The 21,436-nt window shown below is 33.0% G+C and overlaps 2 protein-coding genes and 1 long non-coding RNA gene across 5 annotated transcripts in view; 2 read left to right on the top strand and 1 right to left on the bottom strand.

Annotated features, from left to right (window-relative positions):
* LOC126734024 (guanine nucleotide-binding protein G(q) subunit alpha) overlaps positions 1 to 21,436 on the top strand; it is an 80,635-nt gene that overhangs the window by 41,915 nt on the left and 17,284 nt on the right. The gene's annotated exons all lie outside the window — the stretch shown is intronic.
* The window catches only part of LOC126734022 (vang-like protein 2), a 111,439-nt gene that overhangs the window by 41,897 nt on the left and 48,106 nt on the right, over positions 1 to 21,436 (top strand). The gene's annotated exons all lie outside the window — the stretch shown is intronic.
* On the bottom strand, positions 1,218 to 7,725 carry LOC126734025 (uncharacterized). 3 transcript variants are annotated; one of them, XR_007659929.1, is made up of 4 exons: positions 6,145 to 7,725; positions 5,885 to 6,090; positions 5,609 to 5,819; positions 1,218 to 1,522 (listed from the first exon to the last, which is right to left on the bottom strand). It is a non-coding gene; the product is annotated as an uncharacterized LOC126734025 (long non-coding RNA). The 3 variants fall into 3 exon arrangements; XR_007659928.1 differs by lacking the exon at positions 1,218 to 1,522 and adding an exon at positions 5,437 to 5,608 and having other exon boundaries at positions 5,674 to 5,819; positions 5,885 to 6,095; positions 6,145 to 7,720; XR_007659927.1 differs by lacking the exon at positions 1,218 to 1,522 and adding an exon at positions 5,437 to 5,608 and having other exon boundaries at positions 5,674 to 5,819; positions 6,145 to 7,713.

The following is a 21,436-nucleotide window of genomic DNA, read 5'->3' on the forward strand; positions in this document are numbered from 1 at the left end:
AAATATGTGAGTAAATAAAAAATTTTACCTTGTACTGTGCTGTCATAATTCACATCCTGTATAATATTAAATAAATGAAAAAAAGTTAAAACTGCTTTTGATTGATATTTTTGCATAGAACTTGTTGACTACCCTGCATTTTTTGACATCAGTGAATTTTTCTATTTTTTAACACTAAGCAATTTAATTTTTAACAAATATTTTAAAAAGATGAAAATCTTATATTTCTTCTTCCTTAAGTGCCTTGTTCTCTATGAATGTTGGCAATCATTAGCGCTGTCTGTACTTTGTCGACCGCTTTTCTAAAGAGACTTGTCGTAGGCTCACGATACTATTGTCGCAAATTCTTTAGCAACGATATTCTTCGACTCCTGGGTCCTCTTCTGCCTTAGATTTTAGAGTAAATCTGTTTTTGGCTATCAATACATTCTACAATTCGCCCTTTATGGCAAATAACACTAATAGAACAGAAAGCTATATCAGTATTCAAGAAAACATTATCCAAATAAGACTCCAATTTGGTTGATTCATGGTTTATTTGTTTCAATCCAAAAGTTGCCATAAAATTATAACTATTATTTGAAGTTTATTTGTATTAAATAAACCCTAATTCTTATTAAAATCTCAGCTATTTTCTAATGATTTTTTAATAAATATTAAAAAATAATTAAGTACTACTTCCCAAAACTTATCTTCTAGAAAAGAAAACTGCCAATTTGAAACCTGGGATGTTGTAAACACTAGGCATGACAGAAAAATTGTGCTTGGTTTTCATGCAAACATTTCATAGGCTTTCAAGGAATAGTCTTAGTTCACAAGTTGTCATTCTTGAGACAGTGGATTTAATTTTTCATAACATACATAAATATATTCAAACTTTCTGTAAACTTCTTTGTATTTAATAGTGTTAGGACTGTTATATATTTGTGACCTGTTTTGTGATTGACCTGATGCTGTTTAGTTTTATTTTTTTTATTAAGAATTTGATGACATGTTATTTCTTTTTCATTTTCTGTAAATGTTCGGTCAGTGATTCAGTTAATATTGAATGAAGTGGCTAAAAACCAAGATTTACTATTTGTCTCTAAATTAAAGTTCACTTTGTTACAGTTTTTTTTGTGAGCATAACACATTAACTCAATGTATTCAAATTTGAAATATTTTAATATAATTTAATAAAGCTTCTTTCATTTATCAAAGTCTTAAATTAGTAGTTATGAAAGTCGAAAGCAAACAGGGTTTGGGCTTATAAGAAAGGGTAGTCTCCATAGAAAAATCAACCATAATTGTACAATTAATTGCAAATGTATTTAAATGGCAAATATATGTATAAATATATCAGAATGGAATGTAGACATTAATGGACAGATATATTTTTGTTTTATAGCAGTAACTACTTATTAGAAATCAAGTTCATATTAAAGCATAATCTTGACTAGGTTGATATTGTTGGTACCTTGATCTTACATTGTGAGGTTGTACAGGTGTCTGATTTCTTTCGGTTGCCTTGGCCAATGTCGATCTGAAAATTAGAAAGAGACTTTATTATGTGTGAGGTCTGCAATAGTCAGTTAAGCAGAATTTGCTGCTCTTTCTTTTCACATAATTTATTGTAGGAAAAGTGTAGTGAATGTTCATTTCAATAAAATAGTAAACGAAGTAACTGTCAAACCCAAATATTGATTTTCTTCTCAAGATCTCTTTAAGTTTTATTGTGGCTAGTACATACTTACAGTACTATTTATTTCATGCAGGAATTGTCTATATTTTCAGTAAGATTCCAAGGTTGACAGATGACTTAAACATGGTAAAATCTGGAGGGGATCCATTTCGACAGGTTTGGGTTAATGGGTCATTTTTTCAGCTGAGAGTTGAAGACTTCAGCTGGTTTCGCTTTGAGCGGATTTACAAAGGAAATACCTTATCTAGGTCTGATTTTTTTTTGTGAGTTAAATTAAAGTTTTGCCGAGGGCAGTTTTAAAGAAACAGACTAGAGAGTTTTTAAGGTTTCCTGTGTTATTTTGTCATAAAAATTCCAAAGAAAGGCCACATGCCAACCTAGGCCTTTTTCCCTTCTTTTTCTCTTTTTGTTTTCTTTCTTCTTCTTTTCCTATTTGTCCCCTTATCACTACCACTTGGACTTCCTCATCTATTTGTTTAATTCATCACTGATATTGTGAAGGATTTGATGGTCTGAGCCCCATCAAACACACTTGAGCTTCTTCTGGATATCCTGAAATCCATCACAGAGTGTAGCACTGGCTGAATCACTTTGTCCAACTACCACCGAAGACACTGTCCTTCCTGAGACACACCAGATGAGCCCCATGGCCATCTAATCATCAACAGGGTGAGAACAAGGACCACAGGTATCACAGAATAATATAACCATTTAGAAGTGTGAAACAAAGGCCACACACATTACTTTTGCCATAGTTAGTACTATTTGAGTAATTTATCGCATATATATTTACTAGTTTACTTTAATTTTTGAGGCACCTTGTTGCTATAATCTTTGTTGGGAACTGAGTATATACGTATATGCGAGGTATAGTATAAGTTGTACCATATTTATTTAACCATAAACCGCCGGTTGTTATTGTTTGATTTGTCTTTTATAAATTGCTTCTATAAACTTTAGACCAAAGTCCTATCAACATTTATTAGCTTTACTGTAGTATATTATACTGAATACTAACCTAACTAAAGCTTTTCTTTTATGTGTATTTTGATTTTTGAAAGATAAGTTAGACAAGGGACTTTTGGTGTGAGTCCATGAGTTTTAAGGTGCTTTCACACTGAAGCTGTAATTTAATAGCATATAATTTAATAGCCAAAGTAAAGGGTTAATATTTATTTTATTGTTGATTTATTAATTACACCATAACACTTGTACATAATATTAAGGGTCAATATAATTAATGGTATTTATAAATTTCCCTGTCTGTTCTTCCTTGTGAGATTTTCTTTCAGGTTTATAGGTATAGTGCTTTTAGTAATTTCCTGTTTTCTTGGTCATCGGGATTTTCTTATCCATCTGGGATAAAACAGGTGGCGCTTATATTTTATTGAACTCTTGTGGAATCCACGCCATTCTACCAAAGTGGTTAGTGCTAGTCGGCTCCCCTTTGAGAAGATCCCCTGAGCTGTCTCTATAGTCTATAGTAAGTCTCCCTCCTTCCATTGGTTCCCTTGTACCCATTTTCTAACCCTCACTTCCCATACCTTTACTCTCCCTTTTTCCTTCCTGTTATTACCCATCTGTCCATTCAAATTTCATTTATTCCAGGTAAATAGGATAAAGTATTAAAGTAAAATTAAAGTATTAAATTGTTATTAATTATAATAATTAATAATTATTAATTTTTTTTTCTATTTAACAACTTCATATAGACCAATCACTAAAAGCTAATAGCATGTTTACTTTTTGGAAGCAACAAAATCATTATATGTTGGATTGGTGCGTTCACAGCTGGAATATGGTTTGATTATTTGGGCACCCCAGTATGGTGTTTTTAATTCATTATTGGAGAGTGTACAAATTCTTGAGATGCTTCAATTCTGTTTTTAATCTGGATCTCATTACTAAGCATGACTATTCTCAAATATTATCCTTGGACAAATGAAGAACCATGTTTGACATTTGTTTTATATATAAAATATATAATGGTATCCTATATCCTGTTCAGCTCTTTCCCAATTAGCATTTACTGTTCCTCAAAAAGCATTGAGATAATAAAATTTTTATCTAATACTTGAACATAAAGTGGAATTTCTGACTGCTTATAGTATAACTCATACTGACTTGTGTAACCTATATGAGTGATATACCAGCCACTGGAATGAATCTTCGGGACATTGAATCATTCATAAAATTATATCTGGGGGTTTCCATTATAGCCTTATACAACTCTTTGTCTCCTAAGATCGTTCCTACTTTGTTGAATTCAATGGCTTTAAGTCAAATTGTTATCCAACACTGACTGGTGCCCCTCCAGGAAGCAATCTTGACCATTGATCTTTTTTATTATCATTGATCTTTATTATATTTGTCAATGATAGAACTGTACTGTACTACTGTCACCACTCGTACTGTTATGTCTGAATATCTTTTATATGCAGATGACTAATATTTCACATAATAAAAAATTAATGAGAACTGTGTTCTACTGCAAAGAGACATTGATGCTTTAGCACACTGGTGTACAATAAATAAAATACCTCAGAATATTAACAAGTGCAAGTGTATGTGAATCTCGTAAGTACAATAAGTACTCTCAGTGAACTAAAGTAAAATTTGGGTTAAGTAATATTCCCCTAGAACATGTCAGCTCTATGAGGGATCTAGCGGTCATAATTAACAATAAACTCTCATATTACAAAAGACATAATGATGAAGTTGTTAAATTTTCCTTCAAAAATTCTTGGTTATCATAATCAGGTCAACAAAAAATTTTAAAATGTTGGATAGTCTTATTACCTTATATAATAGCCTAAATAAGTCTAAATTACTTCATGCAGAAATGGTGTCCTTCCCCAAGAATAATGTGGCAGAATTTTTTAATAGATTGAATATTTTACTTTCGTTATTGCCTTTTAAATCAAAAATTATTATGGCTGAGATTAACTTAAAAACTAGTACTATCAGAAATAAAAGAAAAGGCAGTATATATAGGAAAAACAAGTTTAGATTTAGAAATAATTGTCTAAAGATAGATTGGGACAAGATTAGGACATCCAGATCCGCACGAATTTAATCTTATATTGATTGTTCTTTTCAATACACATTTTCCACTACGAACAATAAAGGAAAGGAAAAAAAATCATGGGTAACAAATGGGATCAAGATTTCTTCAAAAAATCTGAGATGTAAAAACATAAGAAAATTCTTTCCCTCCCAATTTGTAATAGATTTCTTCAATAAGTATAAATCAATCTATTGTAAGGTTATAAAAAATGCAAAACAAAATTATTACATCACCAAAATTAATAATGCAACATGCAAATCGCAAGAGGTTTGGAATACAGTAAACGATTTGAGAGAAAACATCACAAGGCTAATGATTGTCAAACTTCTCTGTAGTCTGACAGCTTTAATACTTCCTATTGTATAATAGCAGAAAAATGGGAAAAAATATATGTACAGATATTGACCCTATGGATTATCTAGCTCATGTAGCTGTGCCAACTCTACACTTGAGGAGCTTGCTGACCTCATAAATACCTTCTTTGACGAAGGAAATTTTTTTCAACAACTTGGGTACAGCTGTGGTGAGACCTCTATTTAAGGGTGGGAATTCTAATGATCTGTCTTGTTTTAGACCAATTTTCTCACTTCCGACACTTCAAAGACATGATATCATCTTTCCTCGAAAAATATAAATTATTGAATAAAAAACAGTTTGGATTTTAGAGTCAGAAGAATACTACAGATGCTGTGTTCAATTTACTAGAGGAGCTTTATTTGGGTCTAAATAGAGGTGAGATTGCGGTAGCGGTGTTCTGTGACTTTTCCAAGGCATTTGATTGTGTTGATTGCAGAATACTGCTGCAAAAGCTGTCTTGCTATGGGTTCAAAGGTTGTGCTTTGACTTGGCTTGAGTCGTACCTGGCAAATAGGAGACAGGTGGTTAGTATGGATGGTTAGTACTGTGTCATCAGCTCAAACCGTACAGTGTGGTTTTCCCCAAGGATCGATGCTTGGCCCAGTACTCTTTCTTATCTACATTAATGATCTTGCTTTGATCGACATTAACGGATCTTTCACAATATTTGCTGATGACACCACAATACTTTGGCGGGGAACAGGCAACCCAGATCTGGAACAGACAATAAATGCAGATATTCAAACAGTAAAAAAATAGTGTGATGCCAACAAGCTTACTATTAATATAAGCTAAACCAATCTCATAACATTCAATGGAGATACTTCAAACGTGGCACTAAGTGGAGTATCCATAAGTAAAACAGGCTGCTCTAAGTTTTCGGGCATTTTTATTGACTCAAAACTGAAATTTGAAACCCATATTTGATTGATCCACTGTGAACTCGACAGCAAAAAATGTTTATTTTGCCCTGGTGGAGTCTCAACTACGCTACGGAATTCAATTTTGAGGTTATGGAAGCTTTCAGCTCCTACAATACCTTTTTGTATAGCAGAAGCAAGAGGTGAGATATCTGTGTGGAGCAGGCTTTAGGGATCATTGTCGCCCTCTGTTTGTTGGGGAGAGCATTCTCACTTTGACTTGCTTATTTATTTTGATGACAGTTGACTTGGTCCACAAGAAATACAAGGGACCTTATGATCATGGTCACAATGCTTATAGGACCATAGTGAGAATTTGCTTCTGTGCATTCCAAAATCATCTCTTACAAAGTACTTTATAATATATGAAAGTAAAAAAATATATAATTGCTTGCCTCTTGAATGCAAAAATATAGAGAGCAATAGGCAATTTACACGTAGTGTCAACAAATTTTTATTGACCAAAGCATACTACTGCTTAGATTAATTTTATACTGATAATAAAGTTTTATAGTTAAGACTCACACTAATGTATCTGTTATTTTTAATTTCTGTTAAGTTTAGAGTTATCATATTTTTATCTATGTACCTATGATGAGTATTTTAATGTCTACAATGTTACAAGTTATTGAAAATTATTTACATTTTAGAAGTTTGTAACCTACCTGTTTGTAACAATGTATTCTTTATTTACATAGAAATATACTTTTTATTATTTTTTAAAGTTTTTTTTAAATAAGAGCTTTTAGCTCTATATACAATAAAGCATTTGATTTAATTTGATGTCAATATAGGCAGATTCAAATATATGCAGTGCATTTTTTTGAAAATTCTATGCTTCAAAATTCATGGAATATACCGCCTAGGGGGTAGGACCATAAGTTTCTTCTACAAAGATTTAATTTTTTATCTCTAAGGCATTGTGCTATTCTAAGCAGCCAGCTTTTTTATTTAATTTTTTATCTGCACCTATCAAAATTGATGAACCTCATCCTTCAGGAGACTTAAACTTGTTTGTTTCTCCTATACACAATAGAAAACACCTTTGCTTTTATTTAGAAAATAGACTACTAACTTAGCAAGAAATCCACCTATATATTAAGCTTGTTAGACAATGTTTGGTAGATAAATAAACATTCAAATTGATTTGTACATTGGATACCCCACACTGGTCTTTTACAAACCACTAAAATTCCAATGAGTTACTTATTATATTGGGTATTACGTCACTTATAGCAAAAATCAATTTAGAAATTTTTATCTCACACGCTCAACAATTGAAAAGAAGAATAAAATAGACTTATTCACGTATTTAAAAGAAATATGGACTTAAATCTGTAACGATACCGTTCGATATACTTAATTTAATTTAAGTTCAATAAGTTTTAAATACAATAATTTACTTGAGGTATAATAGATTTTTTATATACCTAGGAGCTGAGGTTCAATCTATTAATCTCTGAGCTCGTTTCTTCTTTTCAATATCCTACCTAACTTTGTTATGAATATTACAATTAAAAAAAAAAAACGATAAAAAACAACAAGAAGACCTACTTTTTTTTAAAATACCTAATTTGAACCAACGTTTCGATAGTTATATCTACTACCGTTATCAAGGTAATTAAAGTAAAATTAAATTAAATTAAAAATAAAATATACTTATCTTTCAAATTTTCAGCAATGCAGTCTCATCAAAATTTCTTCCTAATTCGAAAATACTTTATATACTTTTTTATATGATTTGACGGTTTATTAATAGTTTGACAAACTATTTTGAAGGATAACAAAAATTTCAAAGGTTACTTTTTTAAAATTAAAGGGGTGTGATCTTAATGTAAATTAATCATAGAAAATACATGAATATCAAATATTTGAAATCATTAATTAATTTTGAGAATACCCTGATCTACTTCTCTCTTTAGCAAAGGAATCCATGTATTATGAAAATCAACTGAACAAGTAGCTAAGCATTTCTCTTCATTTAACATTATAAATGCACTTTCCTTTAGCTTACGTAATTTTGAAATTGGTTCCTTTGCTAAAATTGAGGAATAATAAATACAAATTTTACTTAAAATTCCAGGAGTCCAAGTAATTTCATCCAAATGACTCATTTAAACATAGCAAAAAACCTGCTAACAAAATTTACATATTTATGGAGATATTTATTTCTTATAATAGAGTTTAACTAGAGTTTTAAAAATTTGTAGTATAAATGAAATGAGCAACTTATAAGGATGATTTAATATCCATTTTACAAAACTTTTCTTTCAAATCTAAGCTCCTCTATGAAAAAGCTTACAAACCTTGAAGTGTTTGGGTAACAATTGGACTCTTTTTTAATAAATTATGGCAGAAAGAATGTCGTAATACTTAACATTAAATAAGCGAGAAGTGAATCATACAAAAGCTGTGTTTAGTACACTTACTTGTAGATAGGTCTTCCTCCAATTCAGTAGTGTTCATCTACAGAAGTGTTTTAGTTGCAATTACTTGAGCAAGTTTTTCTCGGGCGCCAATACGAATAATTCTTCTGGGCGGCGTATATTGGTCCGTTCAAGGATGTTCGTCTTTCCTATTTTTTCTAAATTTTTCGACTCTTCTCATCATGATCAGTTGTAGGGCTCTGTTTCACCCTCCTCTGAAGACATATCCAAGATATTAAATTTTTCTGATCTTAATAGTATTTAGTAGCATACGTGTTGCAGCGGCCCTATTTAGTATCATTTCGTTGGTCTGCATATTTGTCCAGGGTATTCTCAGCCTTTGTTGGTGTAACAAACATTCGAACGCATTTAACCGAATAACTGTAGCGACTTAATTGTCCAGATCAGCAATACTGACCATATGTAGTAATTTTAGGTTCAGATTATCATTGCATAATAGTGGTTTCATTTTTTTACAATGTTGTTCAGACTGCCTCTATTCTACACCTTATTTCTCTATCTGGATTTAGATGTTCGATGATATAACATCCAAGGAACTTAAACTGGGTTAATCTGTCTATATTTTTCATATCTGTATACTCAACTTTTGAACATATCGAATTATTTTTCTTCTTTTAACTACGCAATTTCAAATTTACATTAACCATACAAAGTCAAGCTTGGCGCCGACGTCGAATGGTCTATCAAGAGTTTGCGTACAAAAAAGCAAACCGGCAACTTCAGCTTTTGCCGTTGCCATGATCGAGGCTCCAGACTTTGTCTAAAAAGTGCTTCTATAATTTCCCCAAAAATATGGGAAAAGTTTCTACAATATAATCTAATTTTCATTACACACCACTAATACCAAGTCTAATGTGTTTGTGCCGAATATAAGTGCGGGCCCGCCAGAAGAAACTCATTTATTCCATCCAAGTGCTCCAAGAGATCAAGGTAGGTGCCATTTTTAATCTTGGTGCTGTATGGTTCGGTTGAAAATTTTATTTTGGAAATTAATGTTAAATTTAGGAAAATGAACCCTTGCTATATAAGTAATACAGTCCACTCAATCGCCGTAATATAACAACAACCGTACATTTTTTGGTCATTCTTCGCGGATAATAAATTTTAAGTTTCCAAAATTTATAGTAAATTATATTAAAAAATAAAATCCTTCGATTCTTCGCCATTTTCAGCCGCCATAGTACCGTGTATTTCAGCAAATCATAAGCGACATTACTTGGCGCATGCATATTAGCAGCAGCGCAGGATTCCCTGCCATCCATCAGAGCGCAGCGATTCACCGAATTGCTATTTAAAAATAAACCAGTCCATCGACTGTTAACCTTGTTTACATTCTTCATTTTTGCATTTTTACGTATATTTATATTAAAGGGAAATTTTAATAAACTACTTATAATTTTTTCTTAAGTTGAGATTCTTCTAAAACTACAAGCAATACGAAAGATTGTTATTGTGCGGTACGTGAACAATGCGGTGTAGTTTTTTCCTTATTTATATCGAAATTTCTACTTTTTTTGCAAATTTACAGGGTGGTTTGTGTCTTTAAGAATATTGCAGTGTTAGTAATTATAGTAGTACTAGTGCAATTTAGTTTTGATGGTTATTCAGGAATAAACGAATGAAAAAGGTAAATTTAATTCATTTTGCCAATAAAAACAATACTTAAATAAATTCAGATATTTTAAACATTTTCTCATTTAAATATCTGCAAAAATTAAAACAAAGTAACTGCTTATTTAAATGGTTATTGGACTTAAATCAATAATTTGTTTTGAAAAAATTTAAAAGGAAAATAGTTAATATTTTGGTTTTCTTAGAAACCAGTGGATAGATTTATTTTTTTTAACAATGAATAAATTAAGTCAACAACGAAAAGTAGCTATAGCTAGAATTACCGAAATATACACTCTTGCAAAAAAGGCAGTGGAGAGATCGGAGCATAAGTCGCTTTTTAAAGTTAAATATGAGACATTGGAAGAATGTTATAATGATTTTAAGCATCTTCATAATGAAATTATCGGCCTAACTACTACAGATGAGGAATTTGGACGCGAGGATGCTATTAGAAAGGGATGTGAAGAATTTTATTTTGCTTCAAAAGATATTTATTTTCAACTTTTTCCAGAACCCAATAGTATTCAGTGGCCTTCAAATTATGTAACCCCTCATGTAAATCAATTCTCAGATATTCCAAAACCAAATGTTCCTATTTTTAATGGAAATATGCTTAAATGGCCCACATTTTACGATTTATACTTATCACTTGTACATAACAGTACTTCAATTTCCAATGCATCTAAATTTCGACACTTATTAACTTTGTTGCAAGGGGAACCATTAAATCTTATAAAATCTCTGCCAGTAACCGATAGCAATTATACAATCGCTTTTCAAAATTCAGTAAAAAGGTATCAAAATAAAAGATTATTAGCCACAACTTATTGGAATTTAATAGACCAGGTTCCAAGTATGAAATCAAACCATAATTCAAAAGATTTAAGATGTATTCTGGACACTTTTAATGAAAACCTTGATGCATTAGATGCTCTAGGATTTAATACTACTGATTGGTCGTTTCCCTTGTTTAATATATTGTTGCAAAAAATTGATATATCTACCAGATCAGCCTTTGAAATTAAACATACTGAGAAGGAAATACCCTTATTTTCAGACCTAGTAGCATTCCTAGAGAATCAGTGCAGAGGCCTGGAATCAATGCAATTAATGCCAACACAAAGTTTAAATTTAAACAAATCTTCAAAAAATTCTGGAGCAGGATTTAATGCTACTACCAGACCAAATAATTATTCAAATAGCGGCTCTAAATCCCTTCACACAAATTCTTTTATGGCTAATACTTCAATTCAAACAAAAAACAACAATAAAACTTTTAAAACTTTTTCTCCGCAACCTACAATGGTTTGTAGATTGTAGGTTGCAAATTGCAATGTCTTGAATTTACTAATTTAAATTCAAGACATTGCAAACTATGTAATTTTTCACTACATCCCCTTTCACAATGTAACATTTTTCTTCAAAAGTCATCCTCGAACGCCTTGCATACGTCAAGCAAAATTATGTTTGTATCAATTGCTTACGCACCAATCATTATCTGCTAAAGGACTGTTTATCCCCTCATAACTGCCGATCCTGCGGTAATCGACACCACACACTGCTGTGTGACGTCATCAGTTCTCACACACAGTTACAAACATCTTCATCAAATCTTCAACAACACTCATTGCAAACTAATTTAATCCAGAATAGCGCATCATTGCCTCTACAAACCAGCAAAATCCCTCTAATTTAGTTTCCTCCAATCCTACCACTTCCTTGAACACTAGCGTTCATCAAAACCTTATAAATGAAAATCCAGGGCTAAATTGTTGTACGCCCTTTTCAACTGAACATTCTTTTCAACTTCAGTCCACAGTCCTATTGTCTACAGCGAAGGTGGAGATCTTAGATTCAAGAGGGAATTTCCAAACTGTCAGAGCACTTTTGGACTCTGCAAGTGAAGCCTGCTTGATCAGTCAATCTTGCTTACAGAGATTGGGCTTAGCACGTAAACATTATTCAATTCCAATCTTTGGGGTTAATCAGTCTTCTTCCTATACCAAGGGCATAACCAGTTGTGTTGTACGACCCGTGGGAAAAATACAACCTACATTTTTATTTAATGGGTTAGTTGTGAAAAACCTTTGTTTGAATATGCCCTCTATACAAATTAATCCCAGTACTTGGAGCCATATTTCAAATTTGCCCCTTAGCTTCTTGGCGCAGAAATCTATGCACAGGTTTTGAAATCGGGTCGAATTTACGGAGATCCAGGTCAACCAGTTGCATTAGATACAGAATTTGGCTGGGTCTTATTAGGAAGAATTCAACAAAATTCGACTTTTTCAATGTCATCTCCGAAACTCGGAAGCTACTTTACTGCCTTTGATAACCCATTAGATGTAACCTTGCGGAAATTCTGGGAACTAGAGTCCGTACCTCAAAGGAAATTCTTGTCTCCTGATGAGAAGCGGGCTGAAGAAATTTATCAAAACACAGTATCTCGTGATTGCACAGGGCGCTTTACGGTTGATCTACCGTTAAAACAAAATTCGCCTATATTTGGTGACACCTTTTCATTGGCTTATCGTTGTTTTATGTCTTTAGAAGCTAGACTTCTTAAAAATCCTGAACTTTATAAACTTTATTCCGATTTCATGCGCGAATATATTTCCAATAAACATATGAGCCTTGTATTAAGCACTGAACCCAGGCCAGAGAGTGTTTGCTATCTTCCCCATCACGGAGTCATTAAACCAGACAGCAGCACTACCAAGGTGAGAGTTGTGTTCAATGCTTCTGCAAAGGATTCAAAAAACCACAGTCTCAACTCCACTCTTCTACCTGGTCCAAAACTTCGTGCTGACATAGTCACTATTCTACTGCGATTTCGTTTCCACGCCATCGCAATGATTAGTGATATACAAAAGATGTTTTTACAAATAAATCTAATTCATGAGCATAGAGATTACCAACGTTTATTATGGCGTTTCAGCCCAGAGGAGCGTCTTCAGGAATATCGCTTGAATACAGTCACTTTTGGGGTAACTTCTAGTCCATACTTGGCTATAAGAACATTAAGGGAATTAGCTGTACAAGAGAAAAATAAGTTTCCCAGAGCTGCACAGGTTATTTTGGAAGATTCCTTTATGGATGATATCTGCTCGGGAAGTTGCGATTTAGAGTCAGCACTAGCTCTTCAAAAGGAACTGATCTTACTGCTAAAATCAGGCGGGTTTGAACTTCGGAAGTGGGCAAGCAATGACCCCGCACTTCTTTCCACGTTATCTCCAGAAGACTGTCAGATTCCTATATCCTTCGATAAAGAAACTCCCGCTAGTATTAAAATTTTGGGCTTGCAGTGGTTTCCTTTATCAGATACTTTTTCATATTGTTGCAACCCTGATGAAAATTGTAAATTTACCAAACGAAAAATACTTTCAATGATTGCCAAAATATGGGACCCATGTGGGTTTTTATCTCCGGTAACTCTAAAGGCAAAATCTCTTATGCAGGAGTTATGGAAGGAAAAGTTAGATTGCGATTCAGAGCCTCCTCAACATATTTGTGAGAAGTGGTTTTATTTTAAATCTAGTTTCTCAGAGCTCTCTAAGCTATCTCTTCCGAGATGCGTTTTTGCTCCCAATATACAACGTTGTCAAATTTTTGCATTCTGTGACGCTTCTGAGCGTGGTTATGCATGTGCCATATATTTACGAATTGAGTTGCCGGACGCAATTAAATCTTCACTTATTATTGCAAAAGGAAAGGTGGCACCCTTAAAACCCGTCTCAATACCTCGAATGGAGTTACTTGGTGCTACACTTCTTGCAGATTTATTGAAATTTGTTCTCGATACTTATTCGCCATTAATCATTATTGATGAAGTTTTGGCCTTTTCTGATTCAAAGGTGGTTCTAAGTTGGATTGCTGACTCTCCACACCGATGGAAAACGTTCGTGGCAAATCGGGTGAGTCACATTCAAGAAACCATTCCACAAGTTTTATGGTATTATATACCTTCACTAGAAAATCCAGCAGATTGTGCCAGCCGAGGTCTCACTCCTGAGAATCTGGTAAATCATCCCCTATTGAAAAGATCTAGGGCTTTTCCCTAAACCTTTTTTATTCCCTATTACCCTATAGCAGCCTCACTATAGGTTTACAGGCAAGGGTGGCTTGGCCGTAATAGGTTGAGTAGAGAACCACTTGATTGTAGAATTCAATACTGGTTTATTCACAAAGATTAACAACTATTTATATCAGTCTTAAGATAACAATTCGAGGTAATTATACAAATCAAGGTGAGCATCGTAATCATAATTTTAACTATTTACTAATTTCGACCTTGCGAACTTATAGCAAACGTGAGCTTAAAATCCATCGCAAACACCTTGACCGGCTAATATAAACAATTTTATATAATTATGTATGAATATTTAAAACTACCAAAAAATGTAAAATATTTAAAAAATGTCGTTTAGACATATTCCCCGCTCTCTCTGCTTTCTGCTGGAGGAATGTTTAAGGGTCGGAGTTCTACCATCTCGGTCTCTCTGGTCTTATGTCTGGGTCGTTGCTTGTATTGTCTAATATTGGTTAGAAGTTGTTCTAATTCTCCCGCTAGCTCCTGCTGGCGGAGGGCAATTTTATTCGTTTCTTCCATTGCTTTCTCGATGATGGGCGCGGCTGTTTTGGCTTGACTGACTTGTCTGTTTTGACTGACTTGACTGCTTTGATTGGCTTGACTGTCTTAACTTGACTTGTCTGCTTTGACTGGCTTGACTGCTTTAACTGCTTTGATTGGCTCGACTGCTTCACTGCTTTGATTGGCTCGACTGCTTCACTGCTTTGATTGGCTCGACTGCTTCGATTGGCTTGATTGCTTTGGCTGCTTTGCTTTGACTGACTTGTCTGCTTTGGCTGCTTTGATTTGAAGATGGAGTCGGCCCTTTTTGGCGGTTGCTCCTGACTTGACTTGACGATGGAGACGGCTCTTTTTGGCGGTTACTCCTGGCTTGTAATTTTAACTATTTACTAATTTCGACCTTGCGAACTTATAGCAAACGTGAGCTTAAAATCCATCGCCAACACCTTGACCGGCTAATATAAACAATTTTATATAATTATGTATGAATATTTAAAACTACCAAAAAATGTAAAATATTTAAAAAATGTCGTTTAGACACCTATGGTTTACAGGTCCTCCATGGATTTATTTGCCTCGTTCTGACTGGGCATTGTCGACTGTTTCAGATACCGATATAAAAAGCCAAGATGTTTTTCGAGAGCAAAAAGTTGAAACTCTAGCTGCTACCATTTCACCAAATGTCTTAGACCAAATTCTGAACCATTATTCCTTCCTCCCAAAAATTCAAAGGATAATTGCCTACCTAATTCGATTTTCAAATAACACTCAAACAAAACATGTAAAACGAGTCGGCCCAATAATGAATTTTGAACTACAAAAATCTTTGCTAATTCTTGTGAAACACATTCAGCAATTTTATTTTTCAGAGATAATTGCTCAAATAAGGTCAAATGAACTTTTATCTAAACCATTTCGTAAACTAGCTCCATTTCTGGACGAACAGGGTTTTGTCAGAGTGGGCGGACGACTAAGAAATTCATCACTTCCGTATGATGTGAAACACCCTCTTCTGTTGCCAAAAGATAATAGACTAACCGAACTTATTATTGACCATATACACAAAATTAACTTGCATCCTGGTTTAAATACAGTTTTATATTTTGTTCGCCAACAATTTTGGATACTTTCCGCTCGTAGAGTGATACAAAGGGTCCTTTCAAAATGCCTAAAATGCTTTCGCGTGAACCCAAAACCCTATACCCCGTATATGGGAGACTTACCGTCATTTCGCATCTCGCAACTTAAGTGCTTTTCGCATGTTTGCATCGACTATGCAGGCCCTTTAAACATCTCAATGGGTAAATATCGCGGTGCAAAAATATTCAAGGCATATATTTTAATTATAGTGTGTGTTGTTTCTCGAGCTATTCACATCGAACTAGTCTCCGACCTAACTTCTGAAAGTTTCATAGCCGCTTTTCGGCGTTTTGTATCCAGACGCGGAAGCTGTCTCAATATTTACTCCGATTCGGCCACCACTTATGTGGGTGCCTAGAAACAAATTCGTGAACTCTCGAAGCATGCATCGGAGCATTTAAAAATATCGTGGTTTTTTAATGTACCTGCTGGGCCTCACCTTAATGGTCTAGCAGGGGCTGGCGTCAAATCTGTCAAGGCGCACTTAGTTCGAGTGGTAGGAGACCAAGTTTTAACTTATGAAGAGCTCTACACTTTACTTACCCAAATTGAAGCTCTGCTGAATAGCAGGCCTATGTGGGCACAAAGTTCCGATCCGAACGATTTAGCCCCACTTACTCCTGGTCATTTTTTGACACTAGAACCGCTAAATACGGTTCCTGATCCTGATCTGTCCCATTTAAAGCTCAATACTTTGTCCCGCTGGCAATTGATATAAAGATTAAATGTTGATTTTTGGAAAAGATGGCAATTAGAGTATCTTAATACCTTGCAACAAAGGTCAAAGTGGACTAATCCCACCACTAAGATTGAGCTAAATACGTTAGTCATAATTAAAAATGAAAATCATTCTCCTATTCATTGGTTATTGGGACGAATTGTAATGTTACACCCTGGCCCAGACCGCCATGTAAGGGTTGTCACAGTAAAAACTGCAAATGGGCTCTATAAGAGACCAGTTGTTAAATATGTCCTCTACCGATACGGAGTTCATAGCATTATTAGTACGTAGCAGAATTAAGCTTGTTTGCGTCTTAAGGGAACTGGGAAATAATTAGGATTACATTTGCGAGAATCGAATAGTTTTGTTTGTTTTTTTTGCTCCGCTAGTACATTTTTTCCTTTCAAGTATATATTTTTTTCTCACACTTATTTTCTGTGAATTTTGGAAATTTCTGTAGGAATAGTATTTCTTCTTAAAACATGCGTTTTAGTGGGCGGAAAATGTATACGCAACTTTTGAACATATTGAATTATTTTTCGTCTTTTAACTACGTAATTTCAAATTTACATTAACCATACAAAGTCAAGCTTGGCGCCGACGTCGAATGGTCTTTGGAAAGTGCTTCTATAATTTCCCCAAAAATATGGGAAAAGTTTCTACAATATAATCTAATTTTCATTACACACCACTAATACCAAGTCTAATGTGTTTGTGCCGAATATAAGTGCGGGCCCGCCAGAAGAAACTCATTTATTCCATCCAAGTGCTCCAAGAGATCAAGGTAGGTGCCATTTTTAATCTTGGTGCTGTATGGTTCGGTTGAAAATTTTATTTTGGAAATTAATGTTAAATTTCGGAAAATGAACCCTTGCCTATATAAGTAATACAGTCCACTCAATCGCCGTAATATAACAACAACCGTACAATATCTGTAGTGCAGCATCAGGATATTATTGTCAACTCCAACTCCATTACAACTCAACAAGTTGTAATGTGATCTGTGTAGGTCTAGGCCTGATGATGCTCCGATAGGAGCGAAACACGTGTAGCTTTAAAAAAAAAAAAATTATATGGATTTGATGAGACCGTGACTTTGTGTTTTTACCTTTTTTGTTTTAATATTTTAAATTTATTAATATTGGGCTTTTGGGCTAAACAATTACTTTTTTTTTTTTATAAAAACAGATCCTAATCAACTGACATCTACTAAACTGGATAAACACAGAAAGACACGAAATGGAGCTCTCAACTCCAACTCCATTACAACTCAACAAGTTGTAATGTGATCTGTGTAGGTCTAGGCCTGATGATGCTCCGATAGGAGCGAAACACGTGTAGCTTTAAAAAAAAAAAAATTATATGGATTTGATGAGACCGTGACTTTGTGTTTTTACCTTTTTTGTTTTAATATTTTAAATTTATTTATATTGGGCTTTTGGGCTAAACAATTACATTTTTTTTTTATAAAAACAGATCCTAATCAACTGACATCTACTAAACTGGATAAACACAGAAAGACACGAAATGGAGCTCTCAACTCCAACTCCATTACAACTCAACAAGTTGTAATGTGATCTGTGTAGGTCTAGGCCTGATGATGCTCCGATAGGAGCGAAACACGTGTAGCTTTAAAAAATTATATGGATTTAATGAGACCGTGACTTTGTGTTTTTACCTTTGTTCTGTTTTCGTTTGGTCTCTTAGTGAAAAATGGATGACGTTTCTAATTAAAATATTAAATTATAACGAAAATATATATAATAAAAACTCTTTTTTATCCAATGTGAACTTAAAAACCCAGAACAAAAGTCTTTAGTGGAATGTTAATAATTAATTTTTTAAAACTCTGATATCAGACGGAGGTTTCAAATCAATAAAACACTTATTAGTGAATTAATTTACATTAATTCAATTCTAAACATAAATATAAATGAAATTGCAATTTCATATTCAGCTGATACTTCATTAATTTTCAGTGGAAGTACTTTTAGAAAGACTGAATGAAAAATTTGCTCTATATGTATAGTTCATCGTTAAATCTTTTTAAGACCAATTAAATAGCGTTTTCATTGATTGAAGCTAATAGACCACTTTTTTCAACTATAGTAATAGATAATGACCAGATTATTGAAGTTTTACAACCCAAATATGTTGGTACAGTAATTATATTTCAAATTTATTCTACAGAAATTTTAAAATTTGTGTTTTATAATGTACAAAGGGTATGTGTTGTGGGATAATTTATTATTATTTATATATTTTTTTGTTTCATTGTGTTTTTTTTTGTGTCTTTGCTGACTATGTATTTATTAAAGAAAGGAAAGAAAGGCAAAAAGAATGAAAATAACTTATTTTTAATGAAACTATCAAAGGAAATTTATTTTTAGCCTTGATAAAGACGAAAAATATATATGGTCGAAAAGTCGGCCAATTAAAAACTTGAGGTTTGATTTGTTGGCCCTAATCCCGCTACCTACATTTTCACTATTCTTAGAAAAGTTAAGTCATTTTTGTATCAGTATTATGTGGAAAACTGAAATTATACTAAATCAGTCTATAAGTAGTTAGATCAATGTTAAAAGTAATGTGAAAGTTATTTTAAGACATTTTTTAATACATACAATATTTTCTTTATTTTGTTTTAGTATGCACACTTAGATACCACTAAGAGATTTGTTATTTTTTGTATCACAGGGTTTAAGAAACAAATTTATTTATACCCACAATAAATTGCCAAGACTGAACTGTCAATTTACCAATTTATCCAAGGAAAACATAAAATAACATGATTAACATATAAATGCCCCAAGAATTGGTAAAGTTTGAATTTTAACAACTTTTTGAGCTATTTCATGGAAATGTGTATATTAGTTCCAACAGTTTGTTTCTCTGTGGTATGGATTGTATTTAAAAATTCCTAGGAAATTTCTGGAGGATCCTCCCACAAACAGAAATTTGTATATTAAAGTATTTTGACTATTGCTACTGATAGAGCTTAATGTTTAGTTATCTTGTTTTGCTCTTGGGTATTTTAAAAATTCTTCAAGTAAACTATTGTTTTCAGATGAAATGAAATAAAATATGAAATTCTATTAAATATGTGAAACAGTTTTTTTGTTCAATAACTCAAAAGTTTTTTTATGAAGCAACTATTTTCTTGAATGCTTGGGTCGGTGTTTGGTTGATATTTTTTCCTTTTTTGATATTTAATATTTACATGAATTTTTTTGCAAACTGGATAATATATGGATCACATACATTACAGACAACATATAAATTAACAACATGTAATTCATATAAATTAAGATATGTTGTCTGTAATTTATGCTTATCAGTTTAAAATTATGTGTCAAAAGCGATCCATAGATTACATCCCATTTGAAAAAAAAATATAAAGAAAATAATAAAAATCAATAATTGTTTTGTCCAGTTGATACCCTATAGCTTATAAATCAGCAGGATTAATGTAAATAACTAAAAGACTTAGATGCATACAAACCTTTTTCTTTATAATTCATATTGTGAATATTATATTTTTTAACTACTTAAGATAATTTAAAACAGCTCGTGTGTTTTCTTTTAGTATCTTAGAAGTTACAGAAGAATACACCATTTTATTTTTATCGCATGTGTTGAAAAAAACATCATTACAGGCCTTATAATGGCAAATATAAACTAGTCAAAATGAAATAAATTCAGAATAATGTAAAAAAGCCCTATTAAATAATCTATATTACCATTAACAAATAAAATTAAAATAAATAGATTTTAAAACTTTTTAATATCATCTATTTAAGGTGATTCCAGAGGTCTTGCTGGACACTCCAAAACTGGAATATTTTACGCCTGAATGAATTCCTGATGGCTGTGTTGGGCCTCGCATTATCGTGTTGCAAATTTAATTATTGGCCTCTTACACAAAGAATCACTTTTAAATTGGTGCGACCCATTTAAGAAATATATCACTATCAAGCCATCCTATCTGGTATACAGGGGAAATTATTAGAGATTTAAAAAAAAGGTCAAATTATATAGATTATATAGCATGCTCCAAGCATAGGAAGATTATTAAGGGTAAGATTGATGCTGCCTATGGAACCTACTTAAAACAAACTGAGTCATCCTTGAAGAATGATCATAAACAGTTTTGGAAATATATTAGTCAAAAAAGAAATATTTCTTGTATACCTGGCTCAATGATATTTAAAATATAGTTGCTATATGCTTTTGCTTTTTTTTTTCGGGGAGTTTATGTAATGTCCTCTGCCCCAAACCTAAAATATGAAGATCTTAATAATGCAGCCTATCAAAACATAAAAATTAAACCCTTCACAGAACAGGAAGTGAGTATTGCACTTAAAAAGATGAAGAAGAAACACAGCTGGCCTTGATGAGATACCCTCTTTCATTCTTTGAGATTGCGCACAATGCTTCGCAACACCTCTCTGTCATATTTTTATGAATCATGTACTTTTCCGGACATTTGGAAGATTGCAAGAATCTCTCCTTTACACAAGGGTGGTCCTACAAACAATATAGAAAACTATAGACCAGTGGCCATCTTAAACAACTTTTCAAAGGTCTTTGAACTGTGTATATATAATGAACTATTTCACTTATTAAAAAATCAAATATCTATTAAGCAGCATGGTTTCTTCTCTAGAAGGTCTACAGTAACTAATCTTACATGCTTTTTACAAAAGGCGTACAAGGCTATTGGAAAGAGGAGACAACTAGATGTTTATTATTCTAATTTTTCGAAGGCTTTTGACAGATTGGACCATGGTCTGATTATTGAAAAAATTTCTTTGATGGGATTTCATCATGATCTTCTCAAATTCTTTATCTCCTACTTGAATGATCGATCGCAATATGTTGAATTTGGTGGATACAAG

Source organism: Anthonomus grandis, chromosome 3 (assembly GCF_022605725.1).
Source record: "Anthonomus grandis grandis chromosome 3, icAntGran1.3, whole genome shotgun sequence".
NCBI lineage: Eukaryota > Metazoa > Arthropoda > Insecta > Coleoptera > Curculionidae > Anthonomus > Anthonomus grandis.